At 41.7% G+C, this 22,572-nt stretch overlaps 1 protein-coding gene across 5 annotated transcripts in view; it reads right to left on the reverse strand.

Moving 5' to 3' along the window:
• The window catches only part of PAG1 (phosphoprotein membrane anchor with glycosphingolipid microdomains 1), a 159,572-nt gene that overhangs the window by 55,736 nt on the left and 81,264 nt on the right, over positions 1-22,572 (reverse strand). For 2 of the 5 annotated variants that reach the window (XM_070802742.1, XM_070802746.1), the window contains one exon: positions 10,641-10,738. The exons of 1 other annotated variant lie outside the window; for it this stretch is intronic. The gene's annotated coding sequence lies outside the window, so the exon portion shown is untranslated. Of the gene's footprint in view, positions 1-10,640; positions 10,739-13,288; positions 13,360-15,522; positions 15,608-22,572 lie in introns of those variants that run through there. 2 more of the 5 variants (XM_070802744.1, XM_070802745.1) reach the window with 2 other exon arrangements.

Here is a 22,572-nt window from a genome sequence, read left to right on the forward strand (position 1 = left end):
GAGCCATATTCACAGGGCCTGATACTTACCAGGGGCGCTCAATAAATGTTAGTTCTCATTGATCCTGTATGTGAACTGAAATGCCAAACAAAACAAAAGCCAGAGGAAGCACTGTGGCACTGAGGCACGCAGGAGATTTTTCTCCTGAACCCTTTCAAAATCAGGACAAACTCTCCTGGTGTTTGTGAGGTGGAGATCTAGGGCAAGGGACATTCTTTTCCCTCCCTGAATATTGGCAAGCTTCTTTCTCTTCGAAAGTAGACACTTTTAAAATGATCAGAGCTACTGAAGTCACCCAGTTTCAAAGAGTAGGAGAATTATGCGATAGAAAGACCATCACAAGAGGCATTCCAACTGTCTTAAGGCTAATGGTTCTTCACTTTGGTTGCACAGTAGAAACACCTGGGAAATTTTTAAAAATGCCTCTAGACAGACAATAGGTTTAATTAGTTTGGGGTATATTCTGCACACAGGGACTTTTAAAAAAGGTCCTGGATTGACTTTATTGAATTAGTCAAAGTTGAGAACCACTATTCAATCCCTCCCCAGAGTGCTTCTACTGGTCAAGTGATTATTATTGGATTTTTAAAAAAATAATTTATTTCTTTTAATTGGAGGATAATTACAACATTGTGATGATTTTTGCCATACATCAACATGAATCGGCCACAGGTATACATGTATCCCCCATCTGAATTTTTGTTTCTTTATTTATGGCTGCACTGGGTCTTTGTTGCTGCACACAGGCTTTTTCTAGTCGCAGTGAGTGGGGGCTACCCTTCAGTTGCAGCGCTCGGGCTTCTCAGTGCAGTGGCTTCTCCTGCTGTGCAGCATGGTCTCTAGAGCACGAGGGCTCAGCAGCTGTGGTGCATGGGTTCAGCTGCCCCGTGGCACGTGGAATCTTTCTGGAGCAGGGATTGAACCAGTGTCCCCCGCATTGGCAGGCAGATTCTTAACCACGAGACCACTAGGGAAGTCTCTGGATTTAACTTTCAAAGAAGACCTAAGTAAACTTTCTTTTCTATATGCCTCTAATCAAAACACAGCACTGAGACCCATAGCTAGAAAATAATAATTTCTTATAATGGACAATGACTGACTCAAAAGGAATTAAGGAACAATTATTGGATGAGTAACTTCCTGATGATGAACTCAACAAGCATAATATGAACACGTGGCATGGTCTTAAATGTCTCCAAGGCCTTAAGTATAATCGGGTATTCAAAATTTTATTGCCCTAAATTAAAGCACCGCATAACACTATAAATTATATTAAATAAAAAATTCAAACTAAATTACTTTGAAGCATGCATGCCTGCTCAGTAGCTCAGTCATGTCCGACTCTTTTCAACCCCAGGGACCGCAGCCTGCCAGCCTCCTCTGTCCATGGGATTCTCCAGGCAAGAATACTGGAGTGGCTTGCCATCTCCTCCTCCAGGAGATCTTCCTGACCCAAGGGATTAAACCCCCATCTCCTGTGTCTCCTGCATTGGCAGGCAGATTCTTTACCACTAGTGCCAGCTGGGAAGCAACCACATTAACCTAAAATCTTTGTTTGAAAATGCACCTTATATGAATAACAATTTATCACAAATTAAGGTCTAATTTAATGTTTAATATGATTTTGAGTTCAGATTCAATGTGGTATTTCAAAAAACTGTGGTCTTTTCTTCTTAATGTGTAAGTGGCTCTTGCATGGCAACAGCATTATTTTTAAGGACTTTTTTGAGGGTGGGGTGCAGGGCACAAAAGTGCTAGAAAATGATAGATAAATAATAACTTATGCCATAAACTATACAATGTGTGCAAACTGCTTCCGTATCAAAATTTTATCCTCAATAAATTCCGTAGTTGTAATTACAAATAAACCTCCAGCACATATTCAGAGAGTCAGAATTTTTCTAAGCCATGGTTTTCAGGAGAGAAAAATCTGGCTTGACTCTGATTTCACAGAAATGGAAAACGAGGGCCAGAGAGTTTAACAAGTCAAGCAAAGCCCCCAGTACCCAATGGCTAGAACTCAAGCCCAGGAAGTCTGAGCTACCAACCTCTCTTGTCTCTGGAGACAGGCACAGGGAAGATAACAGCCCCATGGTCACTGTGGCTGCCTGGGACTGACCTCTGTTAACAGGTGGCTGTGTTGCTAGAGGACCTTGGCAAAAGGAGAATTAGTTATCACTTTCTATCCCATTTCCTCTTATGACAAAAAGGCTGGGGCCAACTCTAGCCATTTACTACATTAGGTATAAATATAGTTACTGTACTCTTTCTATTCTATTATTAAATTCTTACATTAACATGGTACATGTGTTATAATTAATAAACCAATGTTGGTACACTATTATTAACTGAAGTCCATATTTAATTCTCGGAAAGATCCGCTGGAGAAGGAAATGGTAACCCACTTCAATATTCTTGCCTGAGAAATCCCATGGGCAGAGGAGTCTGGCAGGCTACAGTCCATGGGGTCACAAAAGAGTCAGACATGACTTAGCTAAACAACAATACTTAGTTCAGATTTCCTTAGTTTTTTACCTAATGTCCCTTTTTTGGGTTTCAGGATCCAATGGATTATCGAAAAAGCAAGACAGCTCCAGAAAAACATCTATTTCTGCTTTATTGACTATGCCAAAGCCTTTGACTATGTGGATCACCACAAACTCTTGAAAATTCCTGGAAAAAAAAAAAAAAAAAACTTTTGAAAATTCTTCAAGAGATGGGAATACCAGACACCTGACCTGCCTCTTGAGAAATCTGTATGGAGGTCAGGAAGCAACTGTTAGAACTAGACATGGAACAACACTGGTTCCAAATAGGGAAAGGAGTTCGTCAAGGCTGTATGTTGTCACCCTGCTTATTTAACTTATATGCAGAGTACATCATGAGAAACGCTGCACTGGATGAAGCACGAGCTGGAATCAAGATTGCCAGGAGAAATATCAGTAACCTCAGATATGCAGATGACACCACCCTTATGGCAGAAAGTGAAGAGGAACTAAAAAGCCTCTTGATTAAAGTGAAAGAGGAGGGTGAAAATGTGGCTTAAAGCTCAACATTCAGAAAACAAAGATCATGGCATCTGGTCCCATCACTTCATGGCAAATAGATGGAGAAACAGTGGAAACGGTGACAGACTTTATTTTGGGGGCTCCAAAATCACTGCAGATGGTGACTGCAGCGATGAAATTAAAAGACACTTACTCCTTGGAAGGAAAGTTATGACCAACCTAGACAGCATATTAAAAAGCAGAGACATTACTTTACCAACAAAGATCCATCTAGTCAAGGCTATGGTTTTTCCAGTAGTCATGTATGGATGTGAGAGTTGGACTATAAAGAAAGCTGAGCGCTGAAGAATTGATGCTTTTGAACTGTGGTGTTGGAGAAGACTCTTGAGAGTGTCTTGGACTGCAAGGAGATCCAACCAGTCCATCCTAAAGGAAATCAGTCCTGAATATTCATTGGAAGGACTGATGCTGAAGCTGAAACTCCAATACTTTGGCCACCTGATGCGAAGAACTGACTCACTAGAAAAGACCCTGATGCTGGGAACAATTGAAGACAGGAGGAGAAGGGGACGACAGAGGATGAGATGGTTGGATGACATCACCGAATCAATGGACATGAGTTGAGTAAACTCTGGGAGTGGGTGATGGACAGGGAGGCTTGGCGTGCTGCAGTCCATGGGGTCACAAACAGCTGGACACGACTGAGTGACTGAACTGAACAGGATCCAATCCAGGATCACACATTACATTTAGTTTCTTCTATTTTTCATTAGTTCAACTGTGTGTTGGGACGTGTGTGTGGGGGATAGAATCTCTCTCCTATTTAGCCAATTAAGGGCAAAATCCTACAAATTACTGTTCTCAAATGCCTTAATCTAAAAGAAAAGGGCATATGTTAAAGAAGTTATCTGGAGTTTTAACTATGAGAAAAATACTGCAGTTAAGAGGGAGTTTAGGTTAAAAAATTTTTGACACTTGGAGGGACCGAGAAACATGATCTCTGACTTCAACATGGATTAACAGTCTAAAAAGTAAGGAATGGGGCAGGGGAGTGTGAGAGTTCAGAGTAATAAAAGTTCATATAGAATTATAGTAATGCAGAAGAAAGGAATATTGTGAAATATACTATACTTTAGGGAACTCTGCATTTGTAAAATCCATAGAAACGCAGTCACAATCTTCTTGCCAATATTTGTATAAAACGTTTTCCAAACAAGACTGATTCATCTTACTCTGAAATGAATTGTTAGATCACAACAGAGCATGTTAAAAAGTTTGCATCCCTTATAGAAATGCCAAACATTCACTCTGCCTGACGCTGTACTATAAATAGGGAAATCCAAATGCTAAAAATGTTCTTCGAGTTGCCAAACATAGATCTTTAGCATCCACTTCCTACTACAAATGACTCATCTTTCCAAAGTTTGAAAATGAAAGCTAGTTACAATTCACAGAGAAACGGTGTAGCATACATTGATAAAAAGACAAAGATATTTCATTTATGTGTATTTCTTTTTCCTTAGATCATATCTATTGAAATATTCAGAATTTTAAGAGGTTTTATTAAAGAGTAGTTACTCCCATGAGAACTGGATTTTTAAATTAAAAACTAGAATAGCCCAGTAACATGAATATTATTAGAAAATAATAATGCTGACTTAAATCATATTGAAATTCGTTAGCTTCATTTGGATATAATAGATGTAAAATGTATTAACTGTAATAAAATAAGTTAATAATGAAGTCATAACATGAAAACTAATAAGTTCACCAAAGAGATGAGACAAATGAAGCCCCGATGTCCAAGAATACAAGGAAATTAAACTCTAAGAAATTTTACTTGATTAAGAAAAATAGGACTCTTGGGAAGAAAGCATCCTTAGTTGTAAAGAAAATAATAAAACAGGGAAGTGCCACTGATTTATGATGGGTATTTCAAGACAGTGTATGTCTCTCTGTATATTTTACAATAAGAAAAGAGAACATAAATAGCATAGGGATTTGTGTAGCACACTTGAGGTTAGGTTGAAGAGGTAACTGCTGATTTTTACTGAGAGCTGGGACAAGAAACTACAGGAGATGCTCATTTGATGTGGGTGGAGTAAGGCAGGCCAAGAGTGGATTCACACTTTCTTCTAATCAACTGACTGTATCACTGGACTTTAATCTTCCTTCTGCATCTCACTAGGCCTTATATTATCCAATTACCAGTCATTTACTGGAGGATGGCTAGATTCCTTTTAAACTGAATACAACTAATTATTGCAACCTCTTTTCCTGGCTTTATTAAAGGCTTTTTCACCTGTTTTGACTTGTCCAGTGACACTTTAGCAAAGTTCTCCAGGAGGTATCTTAATTATTTAAACATTTTATGGTACACAAGAAAGAAGTGACTTAAATAAAATTACTCAATTTTAGGTAAGTTATTATTCAAGACTATATGTCATATTCATTTAAATACAAACTTTAAAAATCCTATTTTGATTTTTCCTATTTAATAAGTGATGTGCTATTTAATTAACTTCACATTCAGTATCTAATGAAATACATGACTTGAAGACAAATATTTGAAAAAGCACACTGGTATATAACTGATTTGCAACAAAATATATGAGTTTAAAGCTATAATATATTCTTATATCAAACTTGAAAATAATTGTTTTCATTAACATATATCTGGGTATCTTACACTTTGAACAAACACAATCAAGCTATGATAATTTTTGTATTTACTTATAAAACGAGATAAGACAAAATGTCTTAGGTGGCAGTTTGTAAGCATCTCTCTGCAATTAATACATATTTTGACTTGTCTGTGTAGTCAGTTTATCCAGAGGAGTGTGAGGATATATACAAGGATATGAATAATGTTTGTTTCTAATAAATAAAAAGCCAAATTGTATGTGATTATCATTACTTTTTCTTTTTTTAACATTGAACTTTGTATCGGACAGATATCCTAATAGGCTAACATAAAACTTACCCAAATACATTAAGATATTTAAGATTCACAAGAAGTGTAATTCAACAGATGGGCTTCCCAGGTGGCTCAGTGGGTAAAGAATCCACCTGCAATGCAGGAAATGCAGGTTCGATCCCTGGGTTGGGAAGATCCCCTGAGAAGGAAACGGCAACCCACTCCAGTATTCTTGCCTGGGAAACCCCATGGACAGAGGAGCCTGGTGGGCTACAGTCCATGGGGTCACAAAAGAGTCAGATACGACTTAGCGACTAAAACACCACCACCACCAGAATTCAACAAACACCCATGTAACTATTACCCAGTTGAAAATAAAACGTGGCCAACACTGTGAGAAGCATGTAAGAGTTTTGACCAGATGACTACGGCTTATAATGTCACATCAGTGCCTCTATGCTTCTCATCTCACTAATCAGCCACCCATGAGATGTATAAAAGCCACCATCTGTCAAGGTACAGGATCCACCCAGTGAAGAAGTGCAGAGGAAGAAGGACAGCAACCATGTCTGGTCTTTCTCCCAGTGCTGCTGGGTGATGCTGTGCAGGACAGCTCATCTGACAACCTCATGACACGGGGCCTGGAAGCCTGGGTTTACTGTGAAGCATTAATCACACCTGCTTTGAATTCTGCAAGGACAGAGCTTACAAATTCTTCCCCCAACATAAACACCAAGAGACAAAGGGTGGACAGTTCCCAAACAAGCAATGTCACACACACTGTGTGTAGTTCTGCTGGCTGGCACGTGTGTTCAGAGGCCCCAAAGGGATGTGACAGTCCCTGTCACAGTCCCCGACAGTCCTTGCCACAGCAAGCTCTGCTGTGACACAGAAGCCACCTGGGGTGGCGCGCACGGAGCCCTAAGGCCTAGACTCCTGCAGGTGGTCCTCCCACCAGTGCTGCCGGCCCTCACTGCCTGTGGGACCTTGAAGTTACCCACCCTCTCTGAGCTTCAGTTTCCTCTTCAGTAACACGGGAATCATCCTAATAGTAGTAGTAGAGGAGTCGGGCAGATTAAATGATTTAATATTTGCAAAGAGCTATAAGACCCGCACCTGCCTCACTGTACATACAATATAGTGCTTGTTAAATAGAATCTTTAAGTGTTTACTTCAACTTCCTTCTATTGGTATATGTCTCCTTTTGTAACAGACAAAGATGACACACAACATTGGTGAGAACGAGATTCCTGTGTGCCTCGCTGTGAGACGCCAGGCCTGATTCCCTACAAGGATACAGACGAGCCTAGGCCGGGTGGTGCTCTTCTGGAGGTGCAGACACTGACTTCCTGGTGGGCTGGGGTCACCTGTGATGGAAGCTTGGCTGTCACTCACACACGCTTATGATCAGGCCTCATGTACCGTTCCCAGGGATTCCAGCAGAAAAGGAACAAGGAGGCAGAACGAGAGGCAGGGCTGCCAGAATCACAGGTGAGGCAGCAACTGCCCTACAAACTGCATCTTTTGCATCTTTCAGGGCCTGCCCAGCCCTCCAGTTAGCAGCACCTCCCAGGAGCCCCTGTGGGAGTAGTAGGAAATAGCCCTATCTCTGTCTTACTTCCCTTCAGAGTCCTTAACTCAGTTGTTAAAAATAATAAAACAGGACTTCCCGGGGGGTCCACTGGATAGGAATCCACCTGCCAACGCAGGACACATGGGTTTGATCCCTGGTCTGGGAAGATCCCACATGACCTGGGACAGCCGAGCCCGTGTTCACAGCTCACTACTGACCTGTGCTCTATGATAAGAGAAGTCACCTCAATGAGAAGCCTGCACAGCACAACAGAGAGTAGTCCCCACTTGCGCAACTAGAGAAAGCCTGAGAGCAGCCACGAAGACTGGGGCAACCAAAAAATAAACAAACAGATAATGATAAAATAAAAACTACTTTTAAAACAGACAAAATAAAAGTACCCTTGACGAATGGAGGGAAATAGTTTAGTAACACCTTGATTGATTTTTCTTGATGTCTCTGGCATTTCCTTGAAAACAGCATCATATAAATATATTTTACATATTTTTAAATGGTTAATAAATTCAACTTTATAAAGATTGTCAAATATGTTTTAAGGGGATATATATTTCTTTAGAAGAAAACCAAAGCAGATAATGTACATGAATGATGTCCCAAGTGGTAGAGTAAAAGAACTCCATGAGGTATGTAAGACTAATCCTTATATAAATTGCATAAAAAGCCGAGATGGGTATGTCATTTAATAGTCATTAGATGACAGTCATCTAATAGCTGATTGTATACTGATGTCATCATAACCATAATTTTAGAAATAGCATAGTTTATATCATGAAGGAAATGGCAACCCATTCCAGTATTTCTTGCTTTGAAAATCCCATGGACAGAGGAGCCTGGTGGGCTACAGTCCATGGGGTCTCAAAGAGTCAGACACAACTGAGCATGCACACACACACACATACACACACAGTTCTTATCTAAAAAGATGCGGGGAGTTCTTCTTACAGATACCGGCCGAGACTGGGAATATGACAAATCTCTCTCTGAAATAAGAACACGGGCCATGAATACGGCTGGGGGTGGCCGCGCACACCTGCTCTCAGGCCCACCCTGGACCAGCTCTCGTGCTGTGTTTGTGAACATACAGCCTGCAGCCTGGCAACACCTTTCTCTGTTCTGGTAAGAAACACACACGCACACACATACACACCCTGAGTCCCCACACACCTGGGGCTGTGCTCAGGGTGGTGGGGAGTGGGGTGAACGCAGAGCCTTTAAGAAGCACAAACCCCAAGCCTTGGTCTGGGTTTACATTTCCGCCAGCTCGGTTTCCAATGCAGCGTTTGCGCACTGCTTTGAACCTTGGCCTTTATAGTTGTTGTTGCCTTTAAAGTTCCGGAGCATTCTGAGCATGGCGTCTTCTTGCACTGTCTCTGGCAGGGCACGTCTTACCTCAAGGCACATCTTTGAGTTTGTCTTTTTTCCTTGTATCTCAGGCAGCCCCTACTTGTTTCTGTGAGTCATCCCATGACACGCATGGGTTATTTTCCACTGATTCCGACATCTGAATGCTAATATGCAGGGAGCAATCTCAAAGCAGGTCTAGTGTGTTTAGAAGGTAATTCTCACCTTTCATGATTTTAATTTCTGTTACTACAGTATCTAGAAAGGCAGGCTGCTATCTTAATGACTTCTTCCACGTGAGACATGCAAAACGCAATGTGAAGAAGTCACTTCGAGGAAAACTATCTTCCCACGTTATGACTTGCATCTACAGTCATGGAGGCTATTTGAATTTATATATATATATATTTTAAAAACCTCTAAGCTGATATACTGCTCAGGATTTTGAGATTTCCCACTGCTCTGTGCTGTTGCATTCTGTATGCACAGCACAGATTCCTGGCAACCCTATTACAGTGAATAAACAATGTCTTCTCTGTCAGATCAGAGAATGAATAGTATCACACAATTCTCTTCTAATGTACAGCCTCCACTTCCTCGATCCAGCCCCTTCAGAAGAAAATAGGCAGAATAAGGACTGGAGAGGAAGGCATTCTTCTCGCCCTGTCAATCTGGAACGGCATTCTAGCCGGCTCGGGAGGAAGTAATGTCAACTCTCTATCAACTGCTAAACAGAGAAAGTTGACAAGTTTATTTTCTTTTAAATTGGATCATAGATTTTTGCATTTCTGTGTGTGCGTGCCCATGAACATCTTTCTCGAAGGAAGGAGGCAGTTCATCAGCTATAATCTCAGGCCTTGGCCAAAACAGCTTTTAGCTACAGACTCAGAGCAACAGGGGAACTTCAGAGAAATGACACAGCAATTTGTGTTAAAATATTGGCAGCTAATTCATGAATGCTGGAGCTCACTAGGAAATTCAGCTACCTCTGTGAACATTTTTATTCCCACTAAGCTCATGATTCACAAAGAAAATGCCTAGAGTTACTTCCCTGAAATATACTGTATGATGCTGACAGATTTCTCTTTAGTTTGTCTGTCTCATATTCACTCTCTCTATTTCTCTCTCTCACATACACACACACATACACACAAATACCCCTTCCCCTCCCCCAAAAGAAGCATTAAGAATATAATCTTCCCAACAAGAAAATTCATTCACGAGGCATTTATCAGCAGCCAACGATTTACTTAGTAGGTATCTTTATAAAAGAAGAACATGGATTTCTTTAAAATCTTCCATATTCATAAGTCTTAGTTGGCTAAAAATACCATGATTCAGGTCCCCCCCCCCCCCATGATGTGAAACAGCATAAATCTTATTTTAACCCCTAAAAGGAATTACCCAACTCTTTCCTCTTAAAAGAAGAAATGCTATTTTTACAATCAGACCACACTGCCTTCTGCTTTCATGAATATCTGAGAGACACTGAAAAGAAGAAAAAAAAATACAGCTTCCCCTTTCTCCCCTTTCTCCCACACATTCTGAGTCCAGCTCAATGGGCTCCCAGACTCTGCTGGCATTCTCCTGGTAACACATTCAGAAGAGACTGCAGGAGATCCCAGTAGCATGGCTTTCTTTCCTCTGGCCCCCTCTCCTTCTCTCTCTCCTATCACTCTAGGTTTGTACTAGACGAAACAATTAAGCCTTTGTGCACTCCCACTGCAATCCGCAAATTCTAATGATGTGCCCCCGTCACTGGTACAATGGTAATATTTACCTTGGAGAAATGTCTGTCCAAATAAGTATTCAAAATGCTGGCAAAATCTATTCCCTTTGAAATGTTGTGGTGTTGAATGTTCTCTCTTCTGTCTTGGCCTATAACCAAAGAGAAAGAAAGTTAGGGAAAAAGAAAAAGATGGATAAAGACTGTGACAGATACTGGTCTAGTTCACTGTAAAAATCCAAACATAGAGCTTTATATTCCTTCTTGAACAAAGCAAACTACAAAGAAGAGGCAAAACTACACACAGTAGTGAATGAATAAAAAAAGGCCTCAAAATAGCAGCCAAGTCAACGTGTAATCAAATACACACCAATTTCCTCGCTCTTTCCTGATGTGTCCCCATTTTACAACAAAGCCATCTATGTGTTATTGGAGTGATATTAAAATTCAGATAACTGTTGTCTGAACTTGAGATAAAACAGGTGATTTATTTGAAGAGAGTATATATGCTTTGAGGTAAGGTAAGCTGTGATTAATTGTGAAATGTCTTATTAAAAGCAGAATCTTTGGTGCAGCATGAACAGGGCAGGCCGAATGACATGCAGATCTAGTCCCGAGTGTTCCTTCATCTGATCCACTGTGAAAATGGGGAAGATGTGCAGGAATGGAGGAGACTGCAGGGATGACTTCAGTTCATCTCACATCCATGGCTCTGCTCTATGGCCAGTGCTCTGCCTCTTCTTCACCCCACTTTCCTCTCCAATTCTCTTCCCACTGTCTAATAAACATCTCCTGCACTGAACCTCTATTTTTACATAAGACACCATGATAAAAGTAGTAAGAGAGGGATGATGGGAGAAGGATGAAATGAATGAATAAATGAATCTCCAAGGAGAATATCCTAGAAGTTGACTAAGATTCAGAATGGCTTGATTATTTAACAGACTAAGGTATAATTCCTGATTTAAAATCTAAAAAACTGAATACAACATGAGCCTTCTAGATTTGTGTCCGGTGATGTTCTTTTATTAGAACCACACATAATCGCTTAGACTGAGACTTTCTATTTTCCACAGCAGAATCAGCAGATTATTTATACTATCTTTAGGTACATCTATTGTTTCCCTGATAGTTACCAAGTAAGAAAGCGGCTGACTTTTCCTTGCTGCTGCATTTAGCTACATTATTTTTTTCCTTAAAAAAAAAAAAAATGAAAGAAAGTCTAAAAAGATTAGAATAAGTCACACAGTCAAGGGCTGTTGTTCTCCAACTCAACTCCAGGTCTTTCCACTGTCAATCAAGCAAATAGAGAGGGCAGGGCTTCACTGGGTGAAGGGCTTGACAGAAAAGAGCCATCTTTCAATCTTTCATTAGATTTCAAATCAAACCCTCCTCCTGAGCTCCTGCCATACAGATATATTTAGATACAGATTCCAACTGCAAACCTCTCCACTCTCCCATGTTGTCACTGTCAATCCCAGAGAACTCTCTTGAGTTCATTAGTGATATGAGCAAAATTTACTATCTAAAGCAAACTGCTACATTAAAAAAATAAAATGAAAAGAACAAACATGCTTCTTAAAAAGCCAAATCTTACTAATATGTATGGGAGTTAACTGGCTTGCGTATGCTATCTGTATTACTAGACAGGAGTTGCTGCTGCTACTGCTGCTAAGTCGCTTCAGTTGTGTCCGACTCTGTGCGACCCCATAAGATGGCAGCCCACCAGGCTCCCCCGTCCCTGGATTCTCCAGGCAAGAACACTGGAATGGGTTGCCATTTCCTTCTCCAATGCATGAAAGTGAAAAGTGAAAGTGAAGTCGCTCAGTCGTGTCCGACTCTTTCGCGACCCCATGGACTGCAGCCTACCAGGCTCCTCCGTCCATGGGATTTTCCAGGCAAGAGTACTGGAGTGGGGTGCCATTGCCTTCTCCGAGACAGGAGTAAGGAGTCTGATTTTAAAACTGAACACATTATTTGACCGCTAATTTAATAACATAAAAGTGGTACATAATTTTGCATTTTCAGAACATGCATTTCACCAGTTAGAAACATTCCAGGAAACAAGGTAATCAAGACAGTGTGGTACTGGCACAGGATAGACATCTAGATCAATGGAACAGAATTCAGCATCCAGGAATAAACCCGCATATCTATGGCCAATTCATTTTTGTCAAAGATGCCAAGACTATTCAATACGTAAAGAACAGTCTTTCCAATAAAAGATTTTGGGGCAACTGGATAGCTCCATGCCAAAGAATGAAGTTGGATCCTCAACTCAGACTGCATAGAAAAGTTAACTCAAAATGGATCAAATGCCTAAATTTAACAGCTAAAACTATAAAACTCTTAGAAGAAGACATAAGGGTAAGTCTTTACGAGCTCAGATTTGGCACTGGTATTTTAGATGTAATACCAAAAGCACAATAATTAAAGAAAAATAGATAATTTAAGCTTCATCTAAATCAAAAACATTTTTTATGTTTTAAAGGATACGATCAAGAAAGTGAAAAGACGACCCAAAGAATGAAAAAATATATGTGCAAATCATATCTGATAAAGCAGAGGTCCCCAACCTCTTTTTGGCACCATGGACAGGTTTTATGAAAGACAGTATTTCCACAGATTCGGGAGGGGGATGGTTCAACCAGTAACGTGAGCGATGGTGAGAAAGATGACACTTCATTGTTCCCGTCGCTCACCTCCTGCTGTGTGGCCTGCTTCCTAACCTGCGAAGGTCTGGTCTGTGGCCCAGAGGTTGGGGACCTTTTATCTAGAATATACAAAGAACTCTTATAATTCAATGACGAAAAGACAAACAACCCAACCAAAAACAGGCAAAGGATTTGAGTAGACATTTCTCCAAATGGGGCTTCCCTGGTGGCTCAGTAGTAAAAAATCCGCCTGTCAATACAAGAATGCAGGTCCAATCCCAGGGTCGGGAAGATCCCCTGGAGGAGGAAATGGCACCCTGTTCCAATATTCTTGCCTGAAAAATCCCTGGTCAGAGGAGCCTGAGGGGCTACAGTCCATGGGACTGCAAAGAGTCAGACACAACTGAAGCGACTGAACACAGCACAGGGCAAACCCAAGTGTAATTTTTGCTGGACTCCCTGGAGTTGTTGCACTAAAGCAGGATCACCCAGCTCCACTGAAAACTATCACAGTCTGACTGAGACAACCTGAATATACTTTTGCGTGGACCAAGTTTTCCTTCAGGTCCCATCTCAGACCGTGACTATCTCTGAGTGTGGACAGCAGCTAATTACTGCAAACGATGACTGATCTAATCAAACAGAAATCCTATCTTTTCCACGCTGACTTCTTTTTTCTGCTAAATGGAATTTCAGGGTTTCTGAAACCAGGTATCTACTCAACTATGACTGCCTCCCACCCCGCCCCACCACCACACACACTAAATCAGCAGAAGCCAAGCTCAGCACTTCTTCTCCACCAGCTTCTCTGACAGATAGTTCTCATGGGGACTCTAACCAGGGTCTTAACACAGATGAGGTCATTCATAAGAGGCTCCAACAAATGGACTCTGGGAATTCATGTTGGGTTTTTTTTTCCCTTTTTTTTTTTTTTAATTGGAGGATAATTGCTTTACAATATTGTGTTGGCCTCTACCATACATCAACATGAATCAGCCACAGGTATACATATGTTCCCTCCCTCCTGAACCCCCTCTCATCCCCCACCCCATCGCACCCCTCTAGGTTGTCACAGAGCACTGGGTTGAGCTCCCTGTGTCACATGGCAAATTCCCACTTGCTATCTATTTTACATATGGCAAAATGTATACACTTCCACACTCTTTTCTCAGCTCGACCCACCCTCTCTTTTCCCCACTGTGTCCACAAGTCTGTACTCTAGGTCTGCATCTCCATTGCTGCCCTGAAAATAGGTTCATCAGCACCATCTTTCTAGATTACATATGCATGCGTTAATACACAATATTTGTCTTTCTCTCTCTGACTTAGTTCACTCTGTATAATAGGCTCCAGGTTTACCCACGTCATTAGGACTGACTTGAATTTTGGTGACTAACCTGAAGGGTCATTCTAGCTAAAGCCTCTTAGAGGAGCTAAAATAGAATTTGGATTCTGGGCCACTGTGACCCCCAAGGGATTGGTTAAACACTTGACAGATGGCCTGGCCCAGTTGCCATTGCTGAAAGGAAGTTTAGGGAGAGGAATACTTCTTGAAAACTATGCCCTACGGCCCCTCCTAGGGCAGCAGTGATGATACCGTTAGCAAACCTTGCGATCTGGGTAGATAAATACCGGGATCTGGTAGTACAGATCTGAGCAACTCAACTCCAAATTCAAGCTTGACAGGCCAGACATCTAGTCAATATGAGATTAGATTCAAGGAGCTCCTTTATAAGGAGACGTTTACTCAAGGAGTTCAATGAATAATTCTCAAATTTAAAAGAAATTTAAAGGTGACCTATAAATCCAACCTCAATTGATACTTGAACCCTTTCTCCAATGTCTGTAACTTCTAGCTCGTGAGTGCAATGTCAAAATATACTCAGCTAAAAATAGCAGTTAAATGCTCTAAGCAATGAATCACGGTGCCTAAGATACAATAATCACTCAATATTTATTCACTGTTTGAGTGAGTTTTTAAAAATCAGAGCAGACTCCAGGATATTACAGTAATGAAGCTGCTCTCACTTGCAGTCCCTGAAGACAGAAAAAGGAGTAGGACTGTAGGTCTCTCATGATGGACGTATTACCACGGCAATATAGCACATGTGCAAATGCCAGCTAAGTAAACACTAGCCTATCCATGTTCTAGTGGAAATAAGGGCTTCCCTGGTGTCCCAATGGTAAAGAATCTGCCTGCCAATTAAGGAGATGTGGATTTGATCCCTGGGTCAGTAAGATCCCCTGGTGAAGGAAATGGCAACGCACTCTAGTATTCTTACCTAGGAAATCCCGTAGACAAAGGAGTCTGGCGGGCTACAGTCCATGGGGTCCCAAAGAGTTGGACATGACTTAGTGATTAAACAACTGCAGCAAAATGGAAATAAACCAATAAACAAAACCTCAACATGCTATTCCAGCTTATCATGGATTCCCTCCCATAATGAAAGGTGTCTAGGGGCTTTCCTGGTGGCTCAGTAGTGAATCATCCATCTGCTAATGCAGGAGACATGGGTTCGATCCCTAGTCTGGGAAGATCCCACATGCCCTGGAGTGATTAAGCCCTTGCACCCCAACTATTGAGCCCACACAGTTTAGAGCCCGTGCTCCTTAACAAGAGAAGCCCTCACACTGCAAAGAGTAGCCCCCACTTGCTGCAACTAGAGAAAATCCCACACAGCAATGAAGACACAGCATAGCCAAAAAATAAATAAATCAAAAGAAAGGCTTTGAGAAGGAATCCCTTTCTGTATCTGGGAAGCACTGTTAGGTTTGAGCTAGGGGTAAGGAAGGCTTGTGGCTGTAGACTAGTTTGAGTCCTGGTTCTAATTTCTAGGGTTATGCAGGACAAGTCCAGTACTGTTCTACAGGGCAACATCTAAAATACTTAAAGACACATATTTAAAGAAAGCCCTGTTCTCCTGCCTTTGAGTGTCCCCTTCTCCATTTCAAAGAGTGCAGTTTTGAGTATCATCTAGTGTGACTCACTCCCTTGGTTCGCTCCCTGGAGAAGGGAATGGCTACCCACTCCAGGATGCTTGCCTAGAGAATTCCATGGAGAGAGGAGCCTGGTGGGCTACAGTCCATAGGGTCACAAAGGGTCGGACATGAGTCCATAGGGTTACAAAGGGTCGGACATGACTGAGTGACTAACACTTTCATTTTTCACATGACTCACTCCCTTGGTGGCTCAGACAGTAAAGAGTCTGCCGACAATACAGGGAACCTAGATTTGATCCCTGGGTAGGGAAGATCCCCTGGAGGAGGGCATGGCAACCCACTCTAGTACTCTTGCCCAGAGAATCCCATGGACAGAGGAACCTGGCTGGTTACAGTCCATGGGATTGCAAAAAGTCTGACCTGACTGAGTGACTAACCCTTTCACCCGTTAGTATGACCCAAAGAGAACAAAGGCTGCAAAGAAAAAGGAGCTGAGCCCTGGCCAGGCCTGCTCACGAGAGCAGAGTAGGCAGAGAGCCCAATCCAGCTGCAAAACGCAACTCAGGAACCAAACACAACATCTGATGGACAAGGTAACCTTGATCTGATTTAGGAAATCATCCTCATCTGGGTTTCAGGGATGGTGGGAGGGGAATTCTCAGGACTCAGCTATCACAGGGACAGCAGAGCTCTCACAGCAAGGAGCAACAAGCCGGGGAATCAGGAAGGTGCCTGCTACCGTCCTTGAGGTCCAGTCATGGCTACAGAATCTTGCCACTGGGCAAGGAGGCAGGGTAAGAGGCACAATTCTTGGCAAGATCATGATAGATCATGGTATCCAAAGTAGATTATGAGTTCCAGACACTGAGACAGATGGGAAGAGAAAGAGTTAAACTTAGAAGACCCAGCAGTGAGTCTCCTGGGAAACTGGAGTCGTGCCTGGGATACCGGATCTTACATCTGGATGGTAAGGAAGGCTACTTGGAATGTAGCGGTGAGGTCATCCCAGTGGTCAGCATTGAGGCAATACCATTCTTAGCGTGGGAGATCAAAATTCAACCAACACTCAGTCAGCACTGAGCAAGACGACTGTGGGCAAGACTTAGAACGTGATGGGCGGAAGCCTTACACACTGTGGGTAGGTTTAAACATCTGAAGTATTTCCTGCTATAGGGAGAACAATTTAAAAGCATCAATTCTTCGGCACTCAGCCTCTTTTATGGTCCAACTTTCACATTTGTACAAGACTACTAGAAAAACCATAGCTTTGACAGATTAGGTTTTGTAAATAAAAGTGTAGTATCTGGACTGACACATGTAAGAGTCCTGTGCTCCTCTTCACGGGTGCAGTGCTAATTCATCTGGAGAACTGCCTTCAAATAAGAGAATGTCAAAAACTGAAAGACTCAGCCCCCAGCATGTCTCCTCCTACCTTCTCGGTGTCCTCCCAACTTGGTCCTCTTCATGTATCATCTCCCCCGCCCCAGGGGACTAAAGATCTCTCTTTACTGCCTTTTTGCAAGTTAATTGGTGGCAGTGGTAGTGAGGTGCTCTTTGACATCCCTGTGCTATATCTGCCTTAGATTTAGGTCACTGTGTTCAATGTCAAGATGTTCTCCAATTCTGTTTCCTTCATTTGTTATTATATTAGCCATCTCACCCAGTTTTGGGCCATGCTTATTTCTAGTGTTTTACCCAAGTGAGTCCTCATGTTTCCTAGAACAGGATTAGGTTCAAATTGCTGTTGTTGTTTAGCTGCTAAGTCGTATCTGATTCTTCGCAAGCCCATGGACTCTAGCCTGCCAGGCTCCTTTGCCCATGGGGTTTCCCAGGCAAGAATACTGGAGTGGGTTGCCATTCCCTTCTCCAGGGGATCTTCCTGACCCAGGGATCCAACCTGTGTCTCCTGCTTTGCAGGCAGGCTCTTTACTGCTGAGCCATTGGGGAAACCCTAGGTTCAAATAACAGAAACTTTTCCAGGAAGAGAGCAATTTGCTGTTTCCTCTCGACAGACTTACAAAACCAGTTATTAATCAAGTTCATTATACATCATACCCTGTCTTTGTCCAAATATTAAATGTTAGCAGTGTGATACCCTTTTGGTTAAAGAATCAAATATATCTCTAAACAAATATGTGCTATTTGTTATTAATTCTGCTGAATTCTATAATGGGTTTAAAAAAACTGTCAGTATAATAGATACCAACCTCAAAACAAAGACATATTCTTCTGTTAAAATTTCAATACTGAGCCTTTCACTGAAGTGCTCCAAGAAAACTACATAGTACTCAATGGTATGTGTACATAGTACTCAAAACTGTATATGCTCAATGGTACAGCAATTATATGGGCTAAGGTATACTGTGAAGCCTGGAGACGGAAATGGCAACCCACTCCAGTGTTCCTGCCTGGAGAATCCCATGGACAGAGGAGCCTGGCAGGCTACAGTCCATGGGGTCGAAAAGAGTCAGACACAACTTAGCACGCATGCATACTGTGAATATTGGAAAAACATAACTTATGATGCTTCCTTCCCCTGCATTCTTATTTTCCTTGGGCTGCACTTCTCTTGTTGAGCTCCCTCAGTTTTCTGGCCATTTTTCTTGCTGGTTCTCCCAGCTGTCTCATCTTTTCCACCCGCCCCCCTCACCTCTGCTTTAGCTCACACTTCCAGCCTTCCTGGTATTTACCGTGTTAACACTTCTAGTCGTCACACCATCTGATGTCTCTTGCTTCATTTTCACACAATCTAACAGCTGAAATCCCCAGTGTATGCAAAGCAACAGTCCATTAAGAAAAGAGTGTTTTCTGGGATTTTGTTTTCCTTACTGAGAACAAAAAAAATGGAAAAGGCAAGGAAGAGTGGTTCACAGAGATGTCAAAGAGAGACCACTCTGCAGGTAAGATGAAGGAAAAAAAAAAAAAGGATTTTTTTAAAGCATCAAAAAGATTATGACACTGGGAAAATAATTCCTTCTGAAAATCCCCTTCACTGGTGTGGGTGGTTTGATGAAAATAATCCCCTTTCCAAGAAGACTATATTCAAGGGAACGGAAGATGAAAATCCTTCAACACAGATCCTTATACTATCTACAATATAAGGAACCCAGGGAAGCATAGATACAGTAATAATACATATACTGAGTCATTAATAAATGACATTTTATTAGACATTAATAAATGACATTATTATTAACAAAAACTTCTTTTTCGTTAGTATTGTCACTTGGAAAGAGGCTTAAAATGACACCTTTTACTATAAGCCTTATCTGTAAGCCTGCATCCCAAGGGAGCAAGGCTTGGGCATGAATTTCTTGCAGTCTCAATATTAACAGAGAAAAAATAAAAATGACCAAAGCACTCAACAGTGAAAAAAATCCTTTCGTGGTGGCAAAAATCAGAATACTTTGTTATGCAAATTTAATGTATTTAAGGAAAGCTGCATGCCTTTCAAATATCTGAACAAAAAGCAAGGTAGCATAAATGCTAACATTAAAAAGCTTAGTTTCGGAACTTAAATCTTGCTTCAGCAAACAGAAAATAAACTGACTCCTCTAAAGGTTAGTTTATGAATGGGAAGTTAAAAAATATTTAAAGACATCCTAGCCAATGTAAATAAACAGGGAATAATAACCCAGGCAACCAAAAAGGTCATTCATTCATTCATGTCCTTATTTACCTTTCAATGGTATTTCTTTGCTAAAAAAAAAAAAGTAAATATGACTCCATTCCCTCCCACTCTGTGTATCTGGGAAGCTGTCTTTTGGACTGAGTCTTAGGCTGCTATATATTTAGCCTATAGCTTTGGCTAGGTTCTGCCTAATGATGGATACTTAACTGGGTAGCCAGCAGGCCACTGCTGTTGTTTATCCCAGAGCCCAAGATCAGCCTCTGAACATGTCCTGATGAGGAATAACCACTGTTTTATCTCCTCCTGGGACCACTCAAGGGGTGGCGAAGGTGGAGGGTTGCTGATCACCGATATTTTCTGGAAGAAGTTGTGCAAATGGGTGTATAGGTGTTTGGTGGTGGGCAGGAGTGTGGTGGGCGGGGGGCGGGAATGTAAGAAGACTTCTTCTTGCGTAGGAAGCTGAGGAAAGAGACCTGAGGTTTGCCCACGTGTACATTCAAGGTTCAAAAATTCACAGAAAAACACCTACTGCTAGGAGTCCTAGCCTCAGAGTTATTCAAGACAGAAAGGGCCCTTCCCTCTCTTCTTAAGGTTCTGAAGAGCTGGCTGTGAGGTCTGTGTTGACCTGAAGCAACAGCTCTGTGGGGTCAGAGCACAGGTCACACTTGAGCTCTGGCTATTTACCCCATTATTGAAAAATTGTTGTCTGTAAAGTCTCTGAGTTTCAAAGGGGTGTGCAGGGGGGTGACTTGGTGCTTATAAAGGGGAAATTTGAGAGATGCACACAGGAAGAACACCCTGGGAAGCCTGGAGGTAGGTTGCCACCATCCAAGGGTGTACCAAGAGCTGGAGAGAGGTCTGCAACAGGTCCTGTTCTAGTACCTTCAGGAGGAAAATGGCCCTGCTGACACCCTGATCTAGGATACACTTCTAGATCTAGAATACATTTCTGATGTTTAAGCTACCCAGGCTTCCCAGGTGGCTCAGTGGTAAAGAATCCACCTGCCAATGCAGGAGATGCAGGAGAATCAGGTTCCATCTGGTTGGGAAGATCCCCTGGAGAAGGGAATGGCAACCAGCTCCAATATTCTTGCCTGGAAAATTCCATGGACAGAGGAGCATTGTGGGCTACAGCCCATGGGGTCAAAAAGAGTCAGACATGATTGAGCAATTGAGCACATGCGCACGAAGCTATGCAGTCTGTGGTACTTTATTATGGTGATTCTAGGAAATGAAAAGAACTAGTACATGAAAAAATGTTTTCCAAGTTTCTATATATATATACGGGCTTCTCAGGTGGTACTAGTGGCAAAGAACCTATCTGCCAATGCAGAAGACATGAGACACGGGTTCGATCCCTGAGCCGGGAAGATCCCCTGGAGAAGAAAATGGCAACCCACTCCAGTATTCCTGCCTGGAGAATCCCATGGACAGAGCAGCCTGGCAGGCTAGAGTCTATGGGGTCACAAAGAGTCAGACATGACTGAAGCAACTTAGCATGCGCACACACACATATATATATGCACATATGAATCACTTTGCTATACACCTGAAACTAACATAACACTGTAAATCAACTATACTCCAATAAGAAATTTGAAAAAAATAATAAATAGGACTAAGGTGTTAGCAAGACAGCATTTATCACTTTGGCTTCTCATATCAAGAAGTTTACACAGCAACCCAGCAGCTACACTGGCGTTATTTCTTCACTGTGTATGTGTGTTAGTCACTCAGTTGAGTCTGACTTTTTGCAACCCCATGGACTATAGCTCGCCAGGCTCCTCTGTCCACAGAATTCCCCAGGCAAGAATACTGGAGTGGATTGCCATTCCCTTCTTCAGGGGATCTTCCCCACCCAGGGATCGAACCCGGGGTATCCTACATTATGGGCAGATTCTTTACCACCTGAGCCACCAGGGAAGCCCATTTCTTCATTATATGAATTCAGGTGAACATTGAAATAACAAGCAGGTTCACATAATTCATGATACAACTTCAAAGGAGGAATTTGTATTTTTTAGACAGTGTTGTCAATAATAGATTGAGAACTGACTATTCAAACATCATGAAGCAGAGTTAGAGAAAAGTTTCAGTCATTTCTTTAATCTTGAGGAAAATTCTGAGAGGATTCCCTAAGAATATGATTCAAGTGAACATTGCACTCACAAGCAGGATCACGTAATTCATGATACAGCTTCAAAGAAGGAATTTGTATTTTTAAACATTGTTGTCAATAATAGACTGAAGGACTGATTACTCAAACATCATGAAGCAGAATTAGAGGAAACTTTCAATCATTTCTTTAATCTTGAGGAAAGTTCGGAGAGAATTCTCTAAGAATCTCACTTAACAAAATTCCTAGGGATTTTTTTTCTTTCGCTTTACTGGGACATCTCTTTAGATTGATGTCATAGCTCCATTTATTTTCTTTGACTCTGGGGTCATTCGTGTTTTTCCTTGAATTCGTCCTTAAGTCTGCCCTGCTTTATTGTCTAGCACTTGTGCATATTTCAGAGTTAGAGTAATGTAGTTTTAGAGTGAAAAGAAACTCTGCAATATTTCAGCTCAACTAATTTTAGCCACAAGGAAGCTGAGGCCCAGCTGTGATCACACAGCTGGGTAAGGCAGAGGCTGAACCAGAACCACTTTTCATTACCTCCAGATCTGTAGCTCCAGCCTCACCATGGGCCACAGAAGCTACCTGTGCATGTTTCCCTCATCATATGAACCTGGCTCCAGAGTTGGTGCCTTTTATGTT

Source organism: Bos indicus, chromosome 14, assembly GCF_029378745.1.
Source record: "Bos indicus isolate NIAB-ARS_2022 breed Sahiwal x Tharparkar chromosome 14, NIAB-ARS_B.indTharparkar_mat_pri_1.0, whole genome shotgun sequence".
In the NCBI taxonomy this organism is placed as follows: Eukaryota; Metazoa; Chordata; class Mammalia; order Artiodactyla; family Bovidae; genus Bos; species Bos indicus.